This window comes from Haliaeetus albicilla, chromosome 20, assembly GCF_947461875.1.
Source record: "Haliaeetus albicilla chromosome 20, bHalAlb1.1, whole genome shotgun sequence".
NCBI classification, from domain to species: Eukaryota; Metazoa; Chordata; class Aves; order Accipitriformes; family Accipitridae; genus Haliaeetus; species Haliaeetus albicilla.
The window spans coordinates 22,161,892-22,183,851 of NC_091502.1; positions in this window are offsets into that span (position 1 = coordinate 22,161,892).

A 21,960-nucleotide genomic window follows, 5' to 3' on the forward strand; every position below is an offset into this window, starting at 1 on the left:
CCCCTATGTAACAGATACAATGCTCTGGGGGTAAAGAACGAAGAGCACGTGAGTAACAGACAAGACCCAGGAGAAGTCAACAGTGCAAAATTGATCCAACCACCCACCTGCATTAGAACCAGTGCCACCAGAAGAGGACGTAAAGTATTAGTAATTGGAGGCTCCTTACTGAGAGGCAACGAAGCACCCTCTACTATTCCATGTAGAGTCTAATGATACTGTGATGAGGCGACATAAAACCATCAAAAGAGACTATATGTCCCTTGGAGCAATGTTAAAAGGGTCTGGAGCACAGGTGGTTCTCCTCTGTCCTCCCAGTCAGAGGAAAGGGTTCAGGAAAGAGGAGGTGAACTAAACAGTCAAATGCCTGACTGCATGGCTGGTGCCATACTCAAGGTTTTGGCTTCTACGATCATGGATCTACCTTTGAGAAGCTGGGTCTGTTGATTTTGTCCTAAAAGTGGATTCGTTGCCTGGTGTGCAACAAACCAATCTTACACACTCAGGAGAGATACTGCTTTCTTCTGTGCAGGGTGCTCAGTTGATGTTCCACAAATCAAGAACACCAGATTCATCAAGCGTGTTCCTTTTATACAGTAACAATCACATCTAATTTATTAAAATACTCCTACCTAATACATATTCAAACTATCTAATGCATATGCATAGGATTACATAACCATGACACATCATATGCCTTCTCCGCATGCGCGGGGGTCTCAGGTGGTCTTCGGTGGTCGTTTGAGGAGGTATCTCCTCTTCACTTTGACCGCTGAGTTGCTCTGTATTGGGTCAGTGGTTCATTTTCCTGCCAAGAGGGTTGCACCATCAATCAGGAAGAATGGAAAACATCAGAATGATCTTGGCTAACGAACTTAATTTAAAGCAGGACTTTCTAATCTACCACAGGATTTTCTGTATCTGACATCAGGAGGAGCTGATGGGATTCACCTGACAAGGTGGGGCAAGAGGGTCTTCACCAACAAGCTGGCCAGATGGCATCCAGAGGGACCTTAACAGACTTGAAGAGTGGGTCTATGAAAACCTCATGATGTTCAACAAAGCCAAGTGCAAGGTCCTGCGCCTTGGTCAGGGCAATCCTCCATATCAATATAGACCGGGGGATGAATGGATTGAGAACAGCCCTCAGGAGAAGGACTTGGGGATACTGGTGGATAGAATATTGAACGCAACCTCGCAACGTGCTCTTGCAGCCCAGGTAGCCAATTGTATCCTGGGCTGCATCAAAAGAACTGTGGCCAGCAGGTCAAGGGAGGTCATTCTCCCCCTCTACTCCGATCTTGAGACCCCACCTGGAGTACTGCATCTAGCTCTGAGGTCCCCAATACAAGAAAGACATGGACCTGTTTGAGCAGATCCAGAGGAGGGCCGTGAAAATAATCAGAGGGCTGGGGCACCTCTCCTGTGAAGACAGGCTGAGAGAGTTGGGATTGTTCAGCCTGGAGAAGAGAAGGCTCCAGGGAGACCTTATTGCCACTTTTGAATATGTAAAGTTGTCTTATAAGAAAGATGGAGAGACACTTTTTACCAGGGCATGTAATGACAGGACAATGGGCAACATTTTTAAACTGAAAAAGGGTAGATTTGGATTGGACATTAGGAAGCAATTTTTTGCAATGAGGGTGGTGGAACTGGAACTTGGTCCCAGAGAAGTTGTGGCTGCCCCATCCCTGGCAGTGTTCAAGGCCAGGTTGGATGGGGCTTTGAGCAACCTGGTCTATGGAAGGTGTCCCTGCCCATGGCAGGGGGGTTGGACTAGATGATCTTTAAAGGTCCCTTCCAACCCCAAAACCATTCCACGATTCCATGAGTCTATGATCTTTTTGACTCATACACTACCTAAAGGGAAGGCAGTACAAGCTTTCTTGTAAGTTATATCAAATGCTGAAACAATAAAGTAAAACCCATTGAAATGAAACTTCTATATTCCTGGGATAACATTGTTCGCTGTTTTTCAGAATTTTATTTTTTTTCTAAGAAGTATTGATATTTCAATTACTTTTGGTTTTTTTTTCTTCTAATCTTTGACTAGATCAAAGTGGTCTTTCTGCCTCCCTGACTGCAATAGCTTATTTAATAAGGTATTATATATTCTTGAATATCAAAGCTGGTTACATCTACTTTATAGATCATAGTCATACTATAATGTCATCCACTTGTTTCTATTATTCCACCATTGTTTTGCCAGGCACTGTATATTGCTAAACATATCTTTTCCTGAAGATTTTATAATCTCATATTTTACAGTGTAACTGAGATGCAGGGTGTCATGCTTCATATCCCTTTGGTGTGTATGTTGGAGCAGAACAGTTATCAAGGTTATGTTCTCTTAGCTCTTCTCCTGGGGGTGTATGTGATAGAGAATGGGTAGGAATGTCTCGATGTCTCCCTTCCACTGCTTATTCACTTGCAGGTATCGCTGAGTTGGGAAATGAGAGATTAAGTGCAGTTTTCCTGAGCCAAACAGTTCCCTATTTCAGATGTTTTTGTGGAAACATAACAACCTGTTGTTTTTTTCATTGAATTAAGAATTTAGCAAGACTCATAAAAGGGGTGATATGCCTATGTCTATCAAACTGTGTGGGTGTATTCTGATTAATGCCAGAAGGAATTACAAAGAATGCAACATGCTGTGCTGCAGGACCAGCGTTATTTGCTGGAAACCAGGATGCAGCTGAGTGCAGAGGCTGCATTTTTTTTGTCATCTTCTGTTTTTAATTTCTTGCACCTTCTTCTTAGCATCTGCTTCTGACTACAGTCAAAATCAGAATTCTGGATTATGTTGATCTTGGCTGTGTTTTACTTTGCAATCTTATATTATTACAGATTCTTTGTGGTGCAGTCTAGCCTAAACCAACAGAGAACACTGTCAAATAGCTAACCAAGTTCTCCTTATTTGATTAAAAGGTGCTTTTTCCTTCATCCTTGTGGATTGGAAGGATAATTATTCTTAATTTATCCATTAATCCTGAAAGACAAGGTTCTGTCACCTTCTTGTTTCATTGGAATATGTTTAATGCCAACAGTAAAATCTGGAATCCCTAACAGTTGCTCTGCAAAGTCAGACTAAACCCATTTAATCTCTTTCATCAGTTCTGGTGTCCTCCAGTTTCCTCTGAGGAAGAAAGAAGAGGAGAATTAGAAGAGAAAATTTTCTTCAGGTTTAGTTCCCATATAATCAGATTCTGCTATGAAATGGGGTGGGAATTTTTAGTCCTCTGAAAGTGTCACTAACATGTGTGAAAATATAAACCCTGAAAAGCCTCCTTATGTAAGTATTCTTTACTCACGTAGGCAAGATCTTCTCAGTAGAAAGACATTTTCTACATTTTTCTGCTACTTACAAAGGTTTTCAAACTTAAGTCCCAGACCACTGCAGCAAAATACTCATTGGACATCTTCTAAGGATCTGATTGTGCTAGTAGAAATATTAATGAATTCACACTTATGCCCAGATTTTCCTGAAGTCCTTAATTGATTGGGTGCTGAATTTTCCCTTTAAACTATAACTGTCTCTCCTTTTTATACTATTGACCAGCAAACTCCAGTTTTTCTTAATGACATTGATTTTCTTTTTCTGATACTTAGAATCTAAAAGAGCAGACAGTCTCAAAAATGAAATTTTAAAAAGTATTTTAAAACTTATGGGAAAAGTTTCATAAATGGATAAAAGTTTTGCTCTTTATTATGACTGTGAATTGTTGATTTACCAATACCTTTCAGGTCATAACAGAGTTACATTACAAAACTCCATTTTTAAACATGAATAAATCAGTTGTAAATGGAAACTCATAAAGATTGTGGTGTGCTTGTTATGTTCATTTGATTGCTTGTTTTGATGGAAACTATACTGACTCTTTAACATATTTTACTGAAGAATTTTCTATTTTTTAACATAGTGGTTTATTGATTTAGTAGTTTTGATCCAAAGGCATATAATTTGATGAAGTCCCTTTGTTTGTGAGTATTTGTAACTCTGCTAATAAAAAGTGCATACTATAGGTTACAGGATTTCTTCCTAGGATTTTTTAAACAATTTTGAAATCTTTAAATTTGAAAGAAATTACTGAAGCAATTAAAATATTTTTACATTGCTATATAGTTCAAGCACAATGCTATTGATACGTTCCAGGTTAATGAAAGATAGAAGAATCTAATCAATTTGCTTATGAACAGGACTGGAGTCTTCATAGGTCCTGTATTCACCCTTATTCACAAGCTCTGATAACTGCAATTAAAAATTACTCTTAATCATGTAAAGCCAGCTCAGGTGTAAAGTAAGATTAATCTCACCATAGATGCCTATGGACATTAACATTTTCAGCAAGTTTCTTGGAAACTCAGAGTTCTGTTTCACCATAACCAGAAGTGGCCCAGAGTTTAAAGTGTGAGCAAATGTATTTCTTTTATGTCCAAGTCCTGTCAAGCTTTATAGAAAAGGCATTCCTGCTCTTACTTAACTTGAAATAAAAAAACAAACCAAACCAACACCCCCCACGTCCTCAAAACCCCAAACCCCCAAAACCCCACAGTATCCCATTTTTAACACATTACCATAGGGATCAGAACACTTGTCTCAGCAGCCCGGTTTCAATTGTGAACCCATACCACCCAACCCTAAGAGAATGAACATAATTCTAGAACTCTATTGTTGGAGTAGCATTTCTACCTCAGTCTAGTTCTTCTTTAACTAAGGTTTCTATAATTTATGCTAAGAAGTCACTGGCTAAGGAAATACTGATGAAACTTTGACCTCCTACATGGTATGGAACTAGGCAGTTTGCTTCTTGAGAAGCAGGTTCAAACTCCTCAGTGAAAGACAAGAATTAAGTTTGGGTTTTGCACTTCACAAGGGCTTGTTCTAAATAACGAGAAAGCCTGATGGGTAGTTTAAAATAAATGAATGAACTCTTTTTCTGCTTGCTCACAGAAAAGAGCTTAGGTACTGTGTTTTGGGAAGGGATTCAGGATGGTTAGTCCCAGATAATGCATCTCCCAAATATTTTTTGGATTTGAGGTACATTCTTTTATAACAAAAGATTCATTGGTTCCTTAGTCTAAGACTGGCTCCTGCATGTCCTGTTCTATGATGAACAAACCTCCCCATGCTTATTAGGGAATCCCTCTACTCCACAGTTCATGGGTTTAGATTCTACTACAGGAATCAGTACTGAAAATTTAGGCTCTGAGATTATCAGTCTATTTTTCATTCTATCTACTAACCTCTTTAAAAAAAATCTCTCCTTAGAGTGCCCCAGGCTGCTAAAAATCAGAAGTTGCTATAAAAGCCATAGCATCAGATTTACAAGCAATTTGTGGTATGCTTAGACATGCAAAGTAGCTGTTATATTTCAACAAGATTATTTGACATAGTGATTTATTTATGCTTTATTGATATTTTATTAATGAAGCTCTTTAAAGACTCCATTGCATCTTTGGGCGCAGTCATAACCCGTTGTACTGACTCAGAAGTCACCTTAGAAAGTACAGGCTTGCTCTACTTCTGTTCTGGAAGACTAAAAGTCCAAAACATCACATATGCTTCTATGCGTGCTCCCAGTCCTGCCCCAACCACCTTCTGCCAGCGGAAGCGCGGGGAAGTTGCTCTTGTTCCACCTGAGGAGCTACACTGCCAAATTAAATGGAACAATTCCTTGGATGAGTGAAAAGATTCTTCTATTCGAGGCTTAACGGCTACATCTACAATATGAAGATTGAGGCGAAGTGATGCAGAGAGGTTGTATCCACTCTGCTCAAAGCTCTAAATCCAGCAGTAGTGCAGCCCTATATGTCTTATACAACACAACCTCGAACCTTCTTCCATTTCTTTTTGAGCTACCTGTGGCCCTAGAGTATAAATAATATTTTTGGTATTCTTGTTTTCATTGCAGTTTTTGAAATGATAAGACAGCTGAGCTGCAGTCCAGCAGAACATTGTTTTTTCTCGTGTACTACAGAGTATACGTGCTGAATAGCTTGGATGGGACTCAAGGTACTTAAACCAGTTTGCAGCCAAAGCCTAATTTTGTAGTGGTGGAGTAGGGTGTAGGAAATGAGACCTGATGCTACCTTATCCATACTGACTGTTGCAAATTGTCCTTGCAATAAACCCTCCCAGAGTTACAGCAAATTTTTTTCTTAGGGTAGAGCTAGTTTACCAAAGATTTCAGGAGAAAATGAACATTTTTGTAGTGTTGGTGACTGGGGAACTGGGACACAGGAGTTAACCATGGAGTTAACCTAGTTGATAATGTGGATGTGCAAGAATGTCTGTCATTCATGTAGCTCCCACACAGCAAAACTGAAGGCTCTTCCAATATAATTTCAAATGATGAATGAGTTTGAGAATTTTGCCATCTGCTTGCTGACACAGGGAAAAAATGTGTAATTCACTGAATTCATTATTCCTTCAGGTCTGATAACAGCAACAGATTGTTTGGAGGGTGTAGACATCAAAGACGGAGAAAAGTTATTCACAAAGAGATGGCTTCGTATGGTGGGATTAAATGAACAGAGTAGGAATGCTAGATTTGGGGGGGTGTGGGCTGCACTGACGAGCAAGATCCAAAGTCTATTGAAGTAAGTAAGAAATTAGAATATGTAAGCAAAAACTTTAACATAGAGGAGTGTTGGTAGCTTTCTGCATTTCCTGTATGTGAAGGATAGCAGGGTTAAGAAGATATTAAGGTTACAGAAAAGAAAGCAGGGTCATGTAGACTGGTATCAAAATGATCTCTGTTGAACCCATGGAAGTCCCAAATGTGAGGAAAAATAAACCTTGACTTGACAACGCAGAAGAACAAGTATCCACAGAGTGACTTTGTAGACCTTTGGTAGATGACCATATCTCTTTTGGGTAATAAAGCTTTACAAATATGACCAAGGATAAAACATTAAAGTGCTTTACCTATGCATGTAAGGCAACGGTATTATTCTGATCCTATGTTGGTAGAGTACATCAGTCAGATCTGAAGGCAAAGATGCATGCATTTTTAAGTGCTAATGACATAAATTCTGCCAAAGTCAGATACAGAATTTTTTAAAATAATTAATGCTATTTTGGATTTTTTAAAAAAGTATTAGGAGCAATTGTTTGGAACCTCTGTCAGTTAACATTTAAAAAATGCCAACAGATGGCTCTTCCTGCACCCGTGCAGCTGACGATTCCAAAATAAGTAGTGCTGAGAGATTTCTTGGTGAAGCTAAGGGACAGGAAAGGCAGCTGTCACTGAATATCTTAATTACAGCATTTACAAAATTCTAATTAATGTAATGTTGTTTCTATAGCTATATTAATGTAGCATCCATTAGTATGTCATTGGTTATACTTTGTGAATTAAATTTGGAATTTGGCACATATTTGAAGTTTATGGAAGCAAGCATTTGATCTAACTCCAGCATTACATGGGGACAATGCATTTAAAATACAACTTGTAACTTGAAAATGTTAAGTGAAGTTTTTAGAGTCACAGATAACGTCTCTATATTGGAAAGTGTTGGTAGACATTTTATGGCTGTTGGTGCATAAGTACTTTTGAGCAGCATTACATAGTGGTGCTGAGAAGACCTTTTACTTTTGAACTGTGTTGTTTAAAATGTCAGAAATTGTTTAGAGATCAGGAATAATGTAACTGTATTCTAGAATATCAACATTCAGTGGCATTTCAGATGGTAAATTTCACCAGTGAAAAAGTTAAAAAAATTACTTTTTAAAAAAAAGGTAAAGAAAATAAATTCCTGTTGTAAGTTGAATGAAGATAACGGAAAAAACTCTGTGTAGTTTAAGTAAAATTCAAATACAAAATTGAAGGTAAAGTTTCAGAACCACATTATTGGAACTTTCATTTCAAGATTGTGCACCATTTTTTCTCTCTCCAGAAATCTTTGATTCTGGTACCTGATTAAAGGCTTAAAATAATGCTTTCCTTTCCCCTGACTTTTCCAAAGTCATGTAACAATATCAGAATAAGGCATGGGAGATTGCTGTTAATAAAACAGTCCTCCATTCAAAGAACAATCCCTTTCAATTGATCTGATCTAATAAAGCACTAGTTTTTCCTTTACCCCTTTATTTCCCAAATGCCACCTGCATTTGTTCTGACAGATAGTTAAATATCACTGTGCTCTGTCTCCAAAGGCTGTCACTAAAATAAGGAAGGCCATGGATGTATACTTTGGCTTGATAAATCTGTGTTTGATTACACGGAGCTACATTCTTCCAAATTTCTCCTCATGACTACAAGAACTTTCTTCAGTACTGGCCATCTGGGGGTCAAAGAATAGTAAGGAGTCAACACGGATGTCGTGTCTTGTGCAGCCTAATAAGGTGAAAGCAGTTCCTGTAAATAGAGAAAGGAATTACGAAGTGGTGATCCAAAACCTTGCGTCACTTTGCCTCAGTCTGTCCTGTGTTCAGTTATATACATGGCCACATGATTTGGCTGGACAAAGGAGTAACTGGAAAGATAGTTCTGTTATTTACAGGATTGTAAACTAATGAACACCAAAATAAATGGTTTTTTTCTTTGCCTTTTGAGCTGTACAGACTTGAAGTACTGCATTACTCTACACACGTGTTGCTACTGGGTATGGTGCTTGCTGCTGTGAATAATCATATAGAAAAACATTTCCAGATGAAGTACTAGGTGAAGAACACATTGCAAAAATAACTGCAGACTGTGGTGACTGAGGCAAGGCTTGGAAGTATGAGAAAATCAGTACAGTACAGGAGAAGATTACTTGCCCTTTTGGGAAGGGAGTTTCATGGAGAGCAGATTGTTTGCATTGATTATTTTCTTGTATTGCTAGTAGCTTACCTAGGGAAAAGCATTAAGAACTTTTATTCTCTAGTGCAGAAGGTAATATTAAAAAAACACCAGCCAACGAAACCCTGTAGGTTTCCCACTGCAAGACAATTGAAACGTAATGGAAATTCAATTGATTTTCAGTGGGGAAAGCTGCAGGGCACCAATTATCTGTGCTCTAGAATTGTTGCTTGAAGTGAAGCTACCCATTGAGGAGCCAATCAAATGTATTTCAATCCCTGCATGCAATATGCTCCTGACAACAGTATAAGGATCAAATTTTTCAGCTTCTAATTAAAAGGACGTATCAAGATGATCTTTGATTGGCTTTTAAAAGGATATTTGAAATATTCCTGAAAAAATTAATGCCACCTACTCAGTAGCAGTTGTGCAAAACTTATATAAATCTCACTTTTAGTGATGATGAGTTGTATTACCTCTGCATATATACATTCCAGCTCATGATCAGTATGTCTGTATCAGATTTGTGTGAAGGGGAAGTGTTAATTAAAGTAGTTAAAAAGATTTAAAACTGACTTTATCTTTTATTCCTTGATCCAAATCCAAAGAAATCTAATAGCTGTGAGGAATATTTATTGCCTGCACACAGAAGAATTATTTTTTTGACTTTATGGAAGAGTTTTGCCATTCTATAGGCCAGCTGCTGATGAACAGCTAGCAGATAACGACTCTCTCAGATTAAGTAGCAATGGCAAATCAAGACCTATACATAGAAGTAATCTCAACTATTCTGAGCAGCAAGATAAAGGAACATGGCATGGATTTAACTGCTAAGGTGAACAGGTAGAAGTGATTGGAAATACTTACTGTGATAGAACTTTATGTGGTTTCTGAGGGATTTTTTTTTCTTCAGTATTTTTCAACAATTTTGTTACAACTTGGTAACAGAAATGAGAATACAGTTATTAAATTTATTGTTCAAGAAGAATTGCAAATTTGGGGGCTGAAATTTCTAGTGGAACAGCATAAAGAAAAAGACAACTGGTTAGATAGCAGTTTTAGAGAAAAATATCTTGTCCTACAGCATATCTCAATTTGAAACAAGTGTTAATGACATGCATTGTATTAAGTAAGAGCGTATCTTGCAATAGTCACATGGATTAATTGTTCTGCTCTACTTGGTACTACTAAGCCCTTTATTTGGACCTTGAGGCACTCCAACCTCAAAAAAGATGTGTGCCAACTAGCAAAAGTACAGAACATAGTCAGACATCTTGAAAAATGAGGAAATATGGAAAGACGTAAAATTTAGTTTCGGAAAAGAGAGACTGCAGGCAGACATGACAACCATTTTCAGATAAGCTGCAAAATAGAAATTACTAAATTGTTCTCTGGGTTCCAAAACATTTATAGTTCCTTCAAGCTTTGTATCGACATTTTCATGTTTAATAACTGGATTCCCTATTCTGTCATCCAAGACAAGTATTCAAGTATTGCTTAGTATTCAGCAACAGAGATTTAGATTGGGCATTAGGAAAACATTTCTGGTAGACTAGCTAAGGAATGTCAATAGAAGTAGAAAAATCTGCATCATTTAAAGAATGATTTAGGCAAACATCTGCTAAGAAAAACATAATAGTTTTTCTTGCCATGAGCTTGGGTGGAGAATAACTAGATAAAGCATTTTCCTCAAGGCAGCTTTACATTAAATTTACAGATAAATGTTCTGAAATGTTAGTAGCTGTTGTTCATGCCTTTCTTATCCTTCAGATAAAAAAGAGTATTTGCTTGGTATGTAAGACTAACAGAGAAAGTGAGTGGCATTAAATAGGAACTTAAGTGACTTTCAGACCTTGCTCTGCTCTTTCATACTGGAGTGAGTTTCACGCCTCTGGAGAACAAAGTTTTTAGTGTGATGATTGCTAAAAGAAATTGCAAAATGCTGTACATGTTTATTGTAGACAAAGTTATGATGTGTAGACCATTCACTCTGCCATATATTCTTCTTTGTTTCACTGGACTACCTACAAAGTAGTATACTCTTCGAGGTGAGAAAGAGGTCAAAGGATCCCAGAGAGACAAACTGCAAGTCAGTTGGGAGGTACAAGTAAATAATTTCATCACTGAAGAAATTAACAAAAAGGGTAATCTGGGATTTAAATGCTTTGATTCACTGAGATGGCAAGAAAGTATCAGTTTTATGTATTGCTCTGTCAATTTATAATATTGCATGAATTGAATAATCCACACATATTCTTTCTGAAGTTTTCATCTTATTTTTGTCATTCTTAAACTGGGCTTCTATCTATAGCATATGAGATGCAAGTATTTTTGCCCAGTAGAAAGAAATAGAGCTGTGCCAGTTTCACTTTTTAGCTGGGAGGATAACAGTAGCATTTACATAAATCTGATTTTTGTCCTTTGCCTTCTATTAGAACCACTATCAATAGATGGTGACATATCAATTTCTCTGCTTTAAGCTGACTTTACACTTTCACAAATGGCTGCACAGCATGTAATTGTGCAGAAATAATTCTCCTGAACTGATTCTATAGCTTTGCTTTTAACACAGGGAATTTGAATTTGTTAAATGGTCACCCTTGTCCAGCTGAAGGTGGAACGAAACAACAGGAGAAGAAAACCAAGGGATGGTTTTTTTCAGTGGGATCACTACCATCAGCCTGCTGTTTGACTTTGAGAGCTTCTGATTTCACTCAAGCAAACACCTCAGATGTGTCATTCAGCTCAATAATCAGACTTAATACAATCAGCAGAGCCTTAAGAGCAATCAGCTCCCAAAGTGGAAACCTAAAGTAGGATTCAGTTGTCTAAATACACATGTCTAGTTACGCTATAGGTACTCTGGGGCTTCTTACCTGCTATTCAGCTGTCGCATTAGAAAGAATATGGGTCTTCCAGGAGTCCTCTGCCATATTTGCCAGCCTGTTGAAGCATCTTAGATACCCTAAGGTGTCTAGGCTGACTAAGGTGATCTAGATTATCTAAGGTGCCTATAGATAAGAAAAGGAGTCCTGTCCCCATTAACTGTTCAGCTCCCTAGATTCCAGGACTGTACTGCGATCTCCATTGACAATAGTGGGAATTTAGGGGTGTCTTACACAGAAGCTATATTTGGAACTCTTAAAAGTAAGTTGAACTTCGGTCTTCCTCTTTTGCTCTGTCCAACCTGATGGTATTGATGAATGGAAGTTCTACCTTTCTTCAAAGGGATATTAAGAGGTTTATTTAGTTAGTGTAGTAAGTATGTTGAAATCCTGAAAACATATAGAAGAGTTGGCAGCCAATTGCAAAATAATATAAAAAAATTGTAGGAAAAATTATACTATAAAAACAGAAGTGTTCCACTAGGTTAAACTTAGAGGAATTTGCCACTAGAATTTAATTCTTTCCTCGCAGCTGTATACCTTTTGCACCTACCTTGGTTTAGTTTTTTAACAGACAATATTTTCTGTGCCACGAAAAAACAGCCTATAGCTTTTATTACAAAAAGCCTGAGTGCTTTAAACTATAGTCTTTATTCTAATACTGGACTGCAGACCTGTCCTTGCACAGATCCCTTAATAGGCAATACTTATTCCTGTCAATCTGATTTGCTGTTCAAATTTGAATTGATGTCTCATTTTTTCCCATAATGTTATTTCTTACCTTTAGTTTATTACCTCCTCCAAAAAAGGTGTTTATGGTTTCTCTCATGCTTGAGGGAGGTGGCATTGCAAAGCTAAGTATTTGCTTATGTTGAATCTTCTGTAAAGGAATTTCTTTGATAGCGTATCTACAAAATCATTGACTACTTTGTAGTTGTACCAGTGACACTTGGAGGACACTACCTACTGTACTAGCCACTGAGGTTCTTCTTCCAACATGTCCTCCTTCCTGCATCCATCTTGGGTCTTTTTAGTATGTATTTCTAAAACATTCAGGAACAGGAAATATATTTGAACAACACCTTTCACAAGAGGGTCATAAAACCTAACATTAGTTCCAAAGTCCTACACTACTATAATACAAATAACTACAGAACCAAATACAAACTTTGGTTTGGGTTTATCTGTTTTTCTGTCAGTTTGTCAGATGTTTCTTCCAGCTTGGTTCTTAGGGAAATGTTAGCTGCAGCTCAGATAATTAAAAAAAAGACCTTGAGGAGTGCTGTGAACTTGCCAAGAACTGTGCTAAACGGAAGGAGTGTTTATCATTACACTCTTTCAAGCATGAGACAGAAGTTTCTAAAATAAAGCTAAAATAAAGCTGGTCAAAGCTGTGATTCCATTTGATCCAGAAAAGCACACCCTAGCATTTTTAGTCTAAGGATAGATCCCAGCAGAGATTTTGAGATATCCTTCAATATAGAGCACACAGCTAATGAATTGTTCATGGGTTCATCTCATAGCAAAAGCCGTGCTGATCACCCTGTCCTTTCTCTTCAGAAAGGTAAATTTCTTCAACCAGATGGCAGGGTTGGATTTCTCCCCCCACTCCTGCCTTGATTACTCTCCTGCCTGCAGAGAGAAGTATGCCTTTAACAGGAATTTGAACTATTGCAATGAAATTCATCCTGCTGGATAAGCAGAATTTTAGTGACCTGTCATTGTCAATGCATAATTTTGACACTACAAGAATTGGTCTTCAATCTATAGCTGGTGAAAGTATTTCTGAAATGGAAAATAAGAAAAAAAATCATTAAAGCTTTTAGAGAGGCAATTAATTCCCTGCAGAAATTGCTTTTAGCATTTAAGAAACTAACTAAACAATTTTAATGGTGCAAAGTACTATAGCAGCTGTTCATCAGGGACAAAATAAACACCACAGCAACTTCCAAGTGTACCATGATTACTGTTGCTTCTTCAATCTCTTTACCAAAGGTTTACACAAAAGTTGCTGTAACAGCAAAGAGCAAACTTCCATATAACACAAGTGTTATTGCACCTTCACTGTATTTGGCTAAAAATTAAAATATAAGATCTTTTCACTGTTATTCTATGATAATACTAGAAAAATGTAACTAATGATGATTTTGACCTTTATTACCAAGTTTGCTTTTTTAGCTTTTTTTTTTTTTCCTTTCTTTTTGTTGGCTTCCTTGATTCTTACCAGCTGGGGAATCCAGCTGGAAATCCAGTAGGGCCTAATTAGCAGAAAGGGGTCAAAGCAGTGGTTGTCAAACACATTTTTCACGTTAGCTGGATATGTAACTGTGACAATTTGAGAGTAGCTGAAGTGTTCCTGAACATGTGGTTGAGCATTAAGAATGAATTTTTGTGTTATGGCTACACATGAAATCTGTAAGGAAGATGAAAACAAGGCATTAAAAGCATAAAGAAGTGGTAATGAATTGCAGGGATGCTTCACTGTGCAGAAATATGCATCTGAGAAGAAGGTCACCTTCCTCTACATTCGTAAGCCTTCCTGAAATGCTCATTCTCTGCTTATTGCATCCTTCCTGATTTTTGATCAACGTTAAGGGATTTTTCATTAAAGGTTAATATTCAGGATATTTCTAGAGGCTTTTGCTGGGAATTACTCACATACCTGAAACTGAGACTGTACAGCACCTGACACTTGCTGCTGTCTTGCAGCTCTTCACGATCCTTGTGTGTACTTCTGAGCTGCACCTTACACTACCTCCTGAGCAGTCCTGCAGTATGGAAGGGATGCAGAAAAGGGATCAGGTAAGCCCTGCCATCCTTTCAGGAACAGTTTATTTCTCCTTGTACATCTCTGTGTTGGTGGTGGCCAGTATACTGAAAGGTCTATCCATTGCCCACTCAGATATCACCACTTCCATTTGCATGTGCTCCCATAACCACTAAATAGTCTGCAGTCAGGGCATACCTTCTAATTCTTTATTCCTCAAAGTGAGCTGACTGCATCATGAATTGCTGAGTCTATAAGGAAGTAGAACATCAGGCTTTGCCTTGTTAAATATGTTAGTGGATACCTGTGGGCACTTTTAATGTATATTGACTCAAATGTTTCCTATCTCCTTTCAAAAATGAGAAAGTGCTTATATGGGATCATGCTATAGCATGGCTGAACACAAGACCTGAACAGGTATGTGAAAGTCACCTGCAGTGCTGATAAAGCATGTCAAATAAGCTCACATTTATTTTATTTAGTTTTAAGTAACTCAGTTTAATGTTTTTTGCATCTACTGACTTACTATGTTAGGAAGACATAATAAATGTCTAGAGGAAAAAAGTTGGGAACAATTTTCAGTGACAATGTTTTATCTATTGACAACTGGAATAGTAGATGACTGTTTTTACAGATTTGAAAGATTCATAGGCATTTTTTTCTTTGTTTAAAGACTACTGAAGCTGGAAGATTCTTCCTTTCCTTTCCTCCCAACTGACTTTTATCACTGACTGTTATGCTATGATCCATGAAGGATATGAAGCTGATTAGCCCCCCTCAAATCAGATCATGGCCTACCTGCTCCATGATATATATTTATGTTGTGTTTTAGTATAAAATATTTTATTTTCAGAATACTACAGGTGCACATAGATTGTGAGAATATAAGTGTTAGAAAGGTGGTATCCAAAAGCTTGGCTTACACTACTCTGAAGTTAATTTGGTACTCTATTACAGGAAAATAAGATTATTTCTTTATCCATAGAGAGATGCAAAGGTGGTAGAAATTCTTCATCTTTCTAGTCATTGTATCATGGCATAGATGTGGAAGAGACAACAAAAGATGAGAAGTTAGTTTGGTCTTTGTTTCCAGTGCTTAACTTCTGCAGTGAAATGGAACCGAGACCTTGCTGGAAGCCTGGTTGTATTGTCAGGCCAGAGACAGGGAGGGCAAATAAGGTCAGAACAAAAAAATAAGATTCTTTCCTCCCCTCTGACCCAGCTTGAACTTGAGCTGAAATGTTTTTGAAGGTGAAATTAAGAAGATCCTTCATGTGTGTGACAGCACTTTAGATTGAAACCTTATTCAGTTTCTTAAATGAATTGGGTCTGTGAGCGCTGGTGACTTCTGGGATATCTTTGTGAGGTGTGAAAAAAATCACCCCAAGTAGAAATAGCCTGAGCTGAAAGACTACAGGACTGTTCTGAGACTGTTCTCCTTGTCTGGACTGCCATCGCTGGAACACAGTCCACCAAGGGTCCTGAGATATCAACCGCAGGAATGAGTAGAGAAAGGTTATACAGATACTGAACTGTTAATGCTTATATAAACCTTGACAATAGAAGTAAACTTTAATTTGGCAAGAAACAGACAACTTTCCAGCCCAGAAGTTATGTTATGTGTCCTTGCAGCACTATTTTCCTACAGTACAGGTCTGTGTTCTATTACCTAATTTGATAATAAACTTATCTCCTTTCTCTGTTTTTCTTTCTGTTAACAATTATGCCTTCATTGTATACAAGATGTCCAGTAAATGGTTACAGAGCCCAAGTGCTCTGGATGAAAAGATTGACACGTCCAAACAGAGGGTTCTAATCACTGAACTCCTACACAAGCATCTCTCTTCCTGAATCAGCTACACTTTCAGTGGAGCAAATAAAACTCTTAGAAATATAATAGAAATTAGAAGGCTGCAAAATGGACTGTTTCCTTTTCTTTGTAAATGATGATTTTGGCATGAGGAACACACCAATTTTAACCTAGTATAAGTAAAAAAACTAATGGTCCAGTCAAGGGCATTTTTATTCAAAAGAAGCATTAATGGTATTCAGTGGGAAGAAAGAATTTGTAAGTTGCATATAAATTAAGTAAGAATGAGACATAATTTCTCATTAAGGTTTCTCATTAAAAATTTAAATAAACTTTGCAAATTTATAACCAGTAGGATCAGGCTCATAAATAGCTATGGCATAATCAGATATGTAATCCAAAAGACAAAGGTTTGGCCTTTTTTTGTGGCACAGTCAGAGTGACAGTTGCTTGAGTCCTTTCTGTCCAGGAACCTTAGCAAACAGCTTGCAGATTTATAGTCTCATTACCTTCCACAATCAACTCTTCCAAAAGTAATTCATGTGCTCTGTGATTGTAAGATGTGTGGGAATGAACACTGAAATAGACAGGCTGGCCAGTCAGTAAGTGGCCTTTAACATCTCTAATTTGTAGACTACATTTTCATAGCTATCCAATTCCTGCGTATAAGTCACTAAATGGAAAAAGGGGGAAGAAAACCCCTCTTTTCTAATATCTTCAGAAGAGTCATATTTTGCAGTAAGGATGAACAGATTTGGTTGCATTGAGAAAGGTCCTCAGTTTTTGTACATAAAAATGAACTTTTTTTTACTTATACTTTCCATCCTATCTAGTTTGAAAATATTTGTATTATTTTTCTAAGAAATTATTTAAATAAGAAAAGGCATGTCTAAGATGTACAAGAAGAATCAGTGGTCTTGAACAGGTTTGTACCACCGGAAGTAGCTGAGCCACAGAATAAAATATGCAAAATGACAATTCATATTTTCATGCAAGCTCGCGAGAAAGCAACATGGGAGGAACTTTATCTCTGACTGTTAAAGCTTTATAATTATGGATTCTGCTGTAATCCTACTAATAATGTAACATAAACCTTCCATTTTCAGTGCATTTTACTTCTTTCTCTACTTTTTCCATTATTTGCTCCTGGGCTTTGCCAACAGCACACAACATCTGCCACATTGTGTGGTCTCTAGCTCTCCCATGTAGAGTGTTGCCTTGAGCAGGTCTTAGTAATGTTTCATTGGCTTTTCACTGACCTCTGCGTTGCTCTTATCTGGTCCTAAAATTATATGTAGATAATTTTCTGTGTCATTTTTATATTGACCACCTGTGTGTCCCAGCTGCTGGTATGTGATCAGCTGATCCCAGGAAAGATGTGGATTTTGTGGAGCCGCTGCTCATTTTCAGAGTCATGGAGTTACTTTGGTGTGCTGGTTACCTACCTCCATAGCTGAGAGTCGACTGCCGAGTAAGCTCAGTGGAAATCATAGAACGTTTACCTGCAGTCTAGTGTGCAATGTAGTGTAAATTGAAGTTCATTTGTTTTGCATGTTCCCTATACTGGCAGAAAAGGAACCCTTCCTTCAGTCAGAAATAACTGACTTTTTTTTTGGTTAGTGGAGTTAAAATAAGAACGCGTATTTTTTGGTTAATGTTTTATTCCATGTTTATTTTTTTCTGATTCTGATTGGCACTTGTAATGGAAGAAATCCTGTCAAGGAAGCTGATGCATTATTTCTATCCCGTCTAGATGATTGTGTAATGCCCAGTGATAAACTAGATGCTTCAGGAACAGCAGGAAGAGAGTTTCCTCCCCCAAAATAACTTTCCAATGGCAGTTTTGGCAATTGGTATAGCGGGACAGAAGCCCACGTATTTCACAGCGTCCAGGTTGAAAATTGAAAGCTAAAATTTTTGATGTGCCTTGGCGAGCTTTTAAGAAGGGTTGCTTTAAGGCAACCTGGGGAAACAGTGTTGGGTTGAGTATTTAGCCAAACTGTGTTACCATCCTCGCTCTGCTTCTGGCCTGCTGGTATACTTCAGTAAGCATCTGTGGCTCATGGAAGCTATCTGAAAGCTAAAGGTAATTATTCTAATTTCTTCTAGAGGTAACCTGAGATTCAGGTGTGGAAAGCACTGTATGAAAAGTAATCTTACTAGATATATGCAGTTGCTCAAATTAAGCTTGTCAATTAGATGCGAACACATCGATTTTTCAGTTCAGTGAATAAACAGCTCTAATGCAAGTGTACTTGTGGTGTGGCATTAACAGTTAAAAAAAATGAAAGGAAGGAAAGAATCAGAGCCCCACTAATTGTGGAGTTTAATAGCTTAGTGGACTATAGATGAGGTGATGTTTGTCGGCCTCAGAGGACAAGAAAGGACATGGCCATATAACTGGGGAGGAGAAAGGGGTTTTGCTGTGGTTTATCTGATTTCCAAGTGTGCAGCTTCTCTATGATGTAGAAGAGGGAATACAGAATTTTCCAGTCAAATTTTCAGATGGGCTGCACATTTCTGAAGCCTGGAAATTAATCCTATCTCTACGCCAGAGGTCAAGTAATGGCAGTTTTGAAGAAACGTACATGGCTAGAACAGAAATTGAAACTTGTTAACAGGGTGGAATAGATACAGAGCAATGTGGTGAAGGCTGAGGTCATATGGTAAGTTTATAAATGTGGGTCTATTGAGGAAAATGTCAATCTGATATTAGTCTCTGCATCCCAGTTCAGGTCTTCAAATGAACCAGATAATTGGACCAGATGAGATGCATCCAAGAGTGCCGAGGGAGCTGACCAATGTCATTGCGAGGCCACTCTCTACCATCTTTGAATGGTCAAAACAGTCAGGGCAGATCTGTGACAACTGGAAACCAGCAAATATAATGCCGTTTGTCAAAAAGGACAAAAAGGAGGATCTAGGAAACTGTAAGTCTCACTTTAGTCCCTGGGAAGGTTGTGGAGCAAATCTTCCTGAAATCTGCATCCAGGCCTGTGAAGGACAGTAAAGCGCCTGTGGACAGTCAGCACGGACTGACCAAAGGCAAGCTGCGCCTTCTACAGTGAGACAACTGACTGTGCCGGTAATGGGGGACCAGTGGATGTCATTTACCTTGATTTTAGTAAGGCTTTCAACCTGATTTTCCATATTCTTATTGTATTCGGAAGGTCAAATCTAGTCAATATACTAGATGTGTCGACTGTGTGTAGCAAAATGACTGGACTGCCAGGCTCAAAGAGTAGTGGTCAGTGGTTTGAAATCCCACTGGTGGCCAGTTATGAGTGACATTTCCCTGGGATCAGTACTGCTTTGATGCGTTTTCCTATAAGTAATGACCTGGAGTTTGAGATGCACGTGCCAAAACCAAATTCAACCGGGGGGGGGGGGAAGATCAGTTTGCTGGATGGAGGGCAGGGCTGCTTTTTGAAGGGATCTCAACGTGCCAGAGAAACGAACTGCCACAAACAGCATGAAGTTTGGCCAAAAAACCAGCCGAGTTCCACATCTGATGCAGAAGCAGCCCATGCAAAAGCAGAGTCTGGGAGCTGGCTGGCTAGAAAGCAGCTTTGCAGAAAATGAGTTGGAGGTCTTCAGGCCGAACAAGTTGAACAGGAGTCGGCAGCGTGCCTCTGCAGCAATGAGGGTTAACGACGTATCCGGCTGCATTAGTAGCACCATAGCCGGGAGGTTGAGGGAAATGTTTATTTCCTCCATTTGGCCCCTGTATGAACGCATGGGAAGCATTACGTCTGGGTTTGGACTCACCAGTATGAGAAAGACACTGACGTACTGGAGGGAATCCAGAGGAGCGCCAACAAAGATGGTTAGTGGACAAAAGCACACGGCGTGTGAGGGGAGGCTAAGGCAGTTAGATTCCCTCAGTTCAGAGAGGAGAAGGCTGAAGGGACATTTTCCTTTCTAGTCTGGGCATTCTTCCCCAGTTGCATGCAAGTGTTTATCTTCTATGCGTTATTTGTAGATAGGCCCAACCATATTCTTGGGTTTCTATTTGAACTGAACTTAAGCTCTGAATATTTTGCTCGCTGCCATCAGAAGTATAATGCTGTTCACTCTACTGAGGAAGAGTACATCAGACCTTAACTGTATAAAATCCTAAGAACCACTGCTCTTACCTTATCTGATTCTTTAACTCTTCCAGCTGTTTAACCTGGACTTCCATTTTCCTTCCCACAAGCAGCCACATAAAGTTTGTCTCTTGTGACATTTTCTTGACTTTGTTTGCCTGTGGGTGTCATGATCCACTTAGCACATTATTTTTCCAAAAATGCATTTTGATTTTCTGTTCTGATGCCCTGCCAGTCTCCAGACCCTGGAATTAGAAGGAAAGCTCGATTCTATCACTGGGGGAATTATGAGTATGCAAGCATTTAATGGAGGTTTGCATGTTTGATTTTTTTTTTAAAAACCTTAACTGCAGGAAGAATAGAAATGAAAAGCTTCTCTAAAACAAACAAACAAGCAAACCAGAAATAACCCTGGGAATTGGAGCTGCAGTCATACAGCTAAGCCTGCCATATTTTCCAATTCCTGAGAGTCTTAAGTCTGCAGGCCTAAAATGAAAACTTTTCTTAAATCACGCTGCAAGTTTCAGTGTTGCAGAGGTCTAGTGGAAGCCTGCTATATTTTCTGAACCCTAAGGAAATGAAGAGCTGCAAGGCTAAAATGAAAATATATTCTCAAATTGCCGTGGGAACTCAGCATCGTAAAGGACCAACTAACGAGTACTTCAGTGTGGATTTCCTTCTCTCTTAGAATTTGAGAATGGTAGGCTTATGCTGAAAGAAATCAAATCTACTCCTCCAGAAAAATGCTGCTAATAAAATTCAGGAAATCACAGGCAGGGGAAGCTCAATAACATCTAGATTGTTACAAGTTATTTGTCAATAAAGTATGAAAATAAGGAGAGAATTAGGAGAGCGGATTTCCTCTTTCACTTTCCTCAGTATAAACTGAGAATAGCAAAATTGATGACCAGTGCAAGTGAGAACAAATTTGGCCCAAGGAGAACTAATTAGAAACTCATGCCACAACATTCTTTTTCAATCTGTCTGTGGATGCAAATCTCTCCTTTGCCATGCAGAATTCAACTGCACATTCGGCACTAAGAACTTCACCCAAACCCCATTCAGTAGGGAAAATGGTCCAGCAGTTTTAAGACCTTTTGGTTCAGACCTTTCCTTTTTCTGTGGAATTACTGTTGGCTTTACTTTTCCTTATGAAATGGGGGGTAAAACATTACTAAATGAAAATACAATGTAATCAGTAAATAAAAGTTTGTCTTGCATTTTAATTTATTATTAAAGTATAAGCTACTTTTTAATGTTTGCAGCCTTTATAAAACCACCTTTTACCACAAAGACACATCATAGGTTAGTAAGTAGGTAAGAATATAGGTAAGTGTCCCATAAGAACCCCTCTTATAACGTTAAGTACTTTTATACCTTTTTAATAATGTTAGCTTGGTTTAAATAGAGAGATGGAATAAAAAATTCAGGTTGAAAACACTTCAGTCAGTACCTGAAGCAGTAATTTCTGGAGACTGCTAGAAAGGAACTTCAGCCTAAACTGCTAATGTATTTCATTTTTTTGGACAAGAATTTAACATTTTCAGTCCTGTGCTGTGGTACTTGGAGACTTGTGGTACTTTCCTGGCAAAAAGAGCACCTGGTTAGTTATACCAAATTAAAA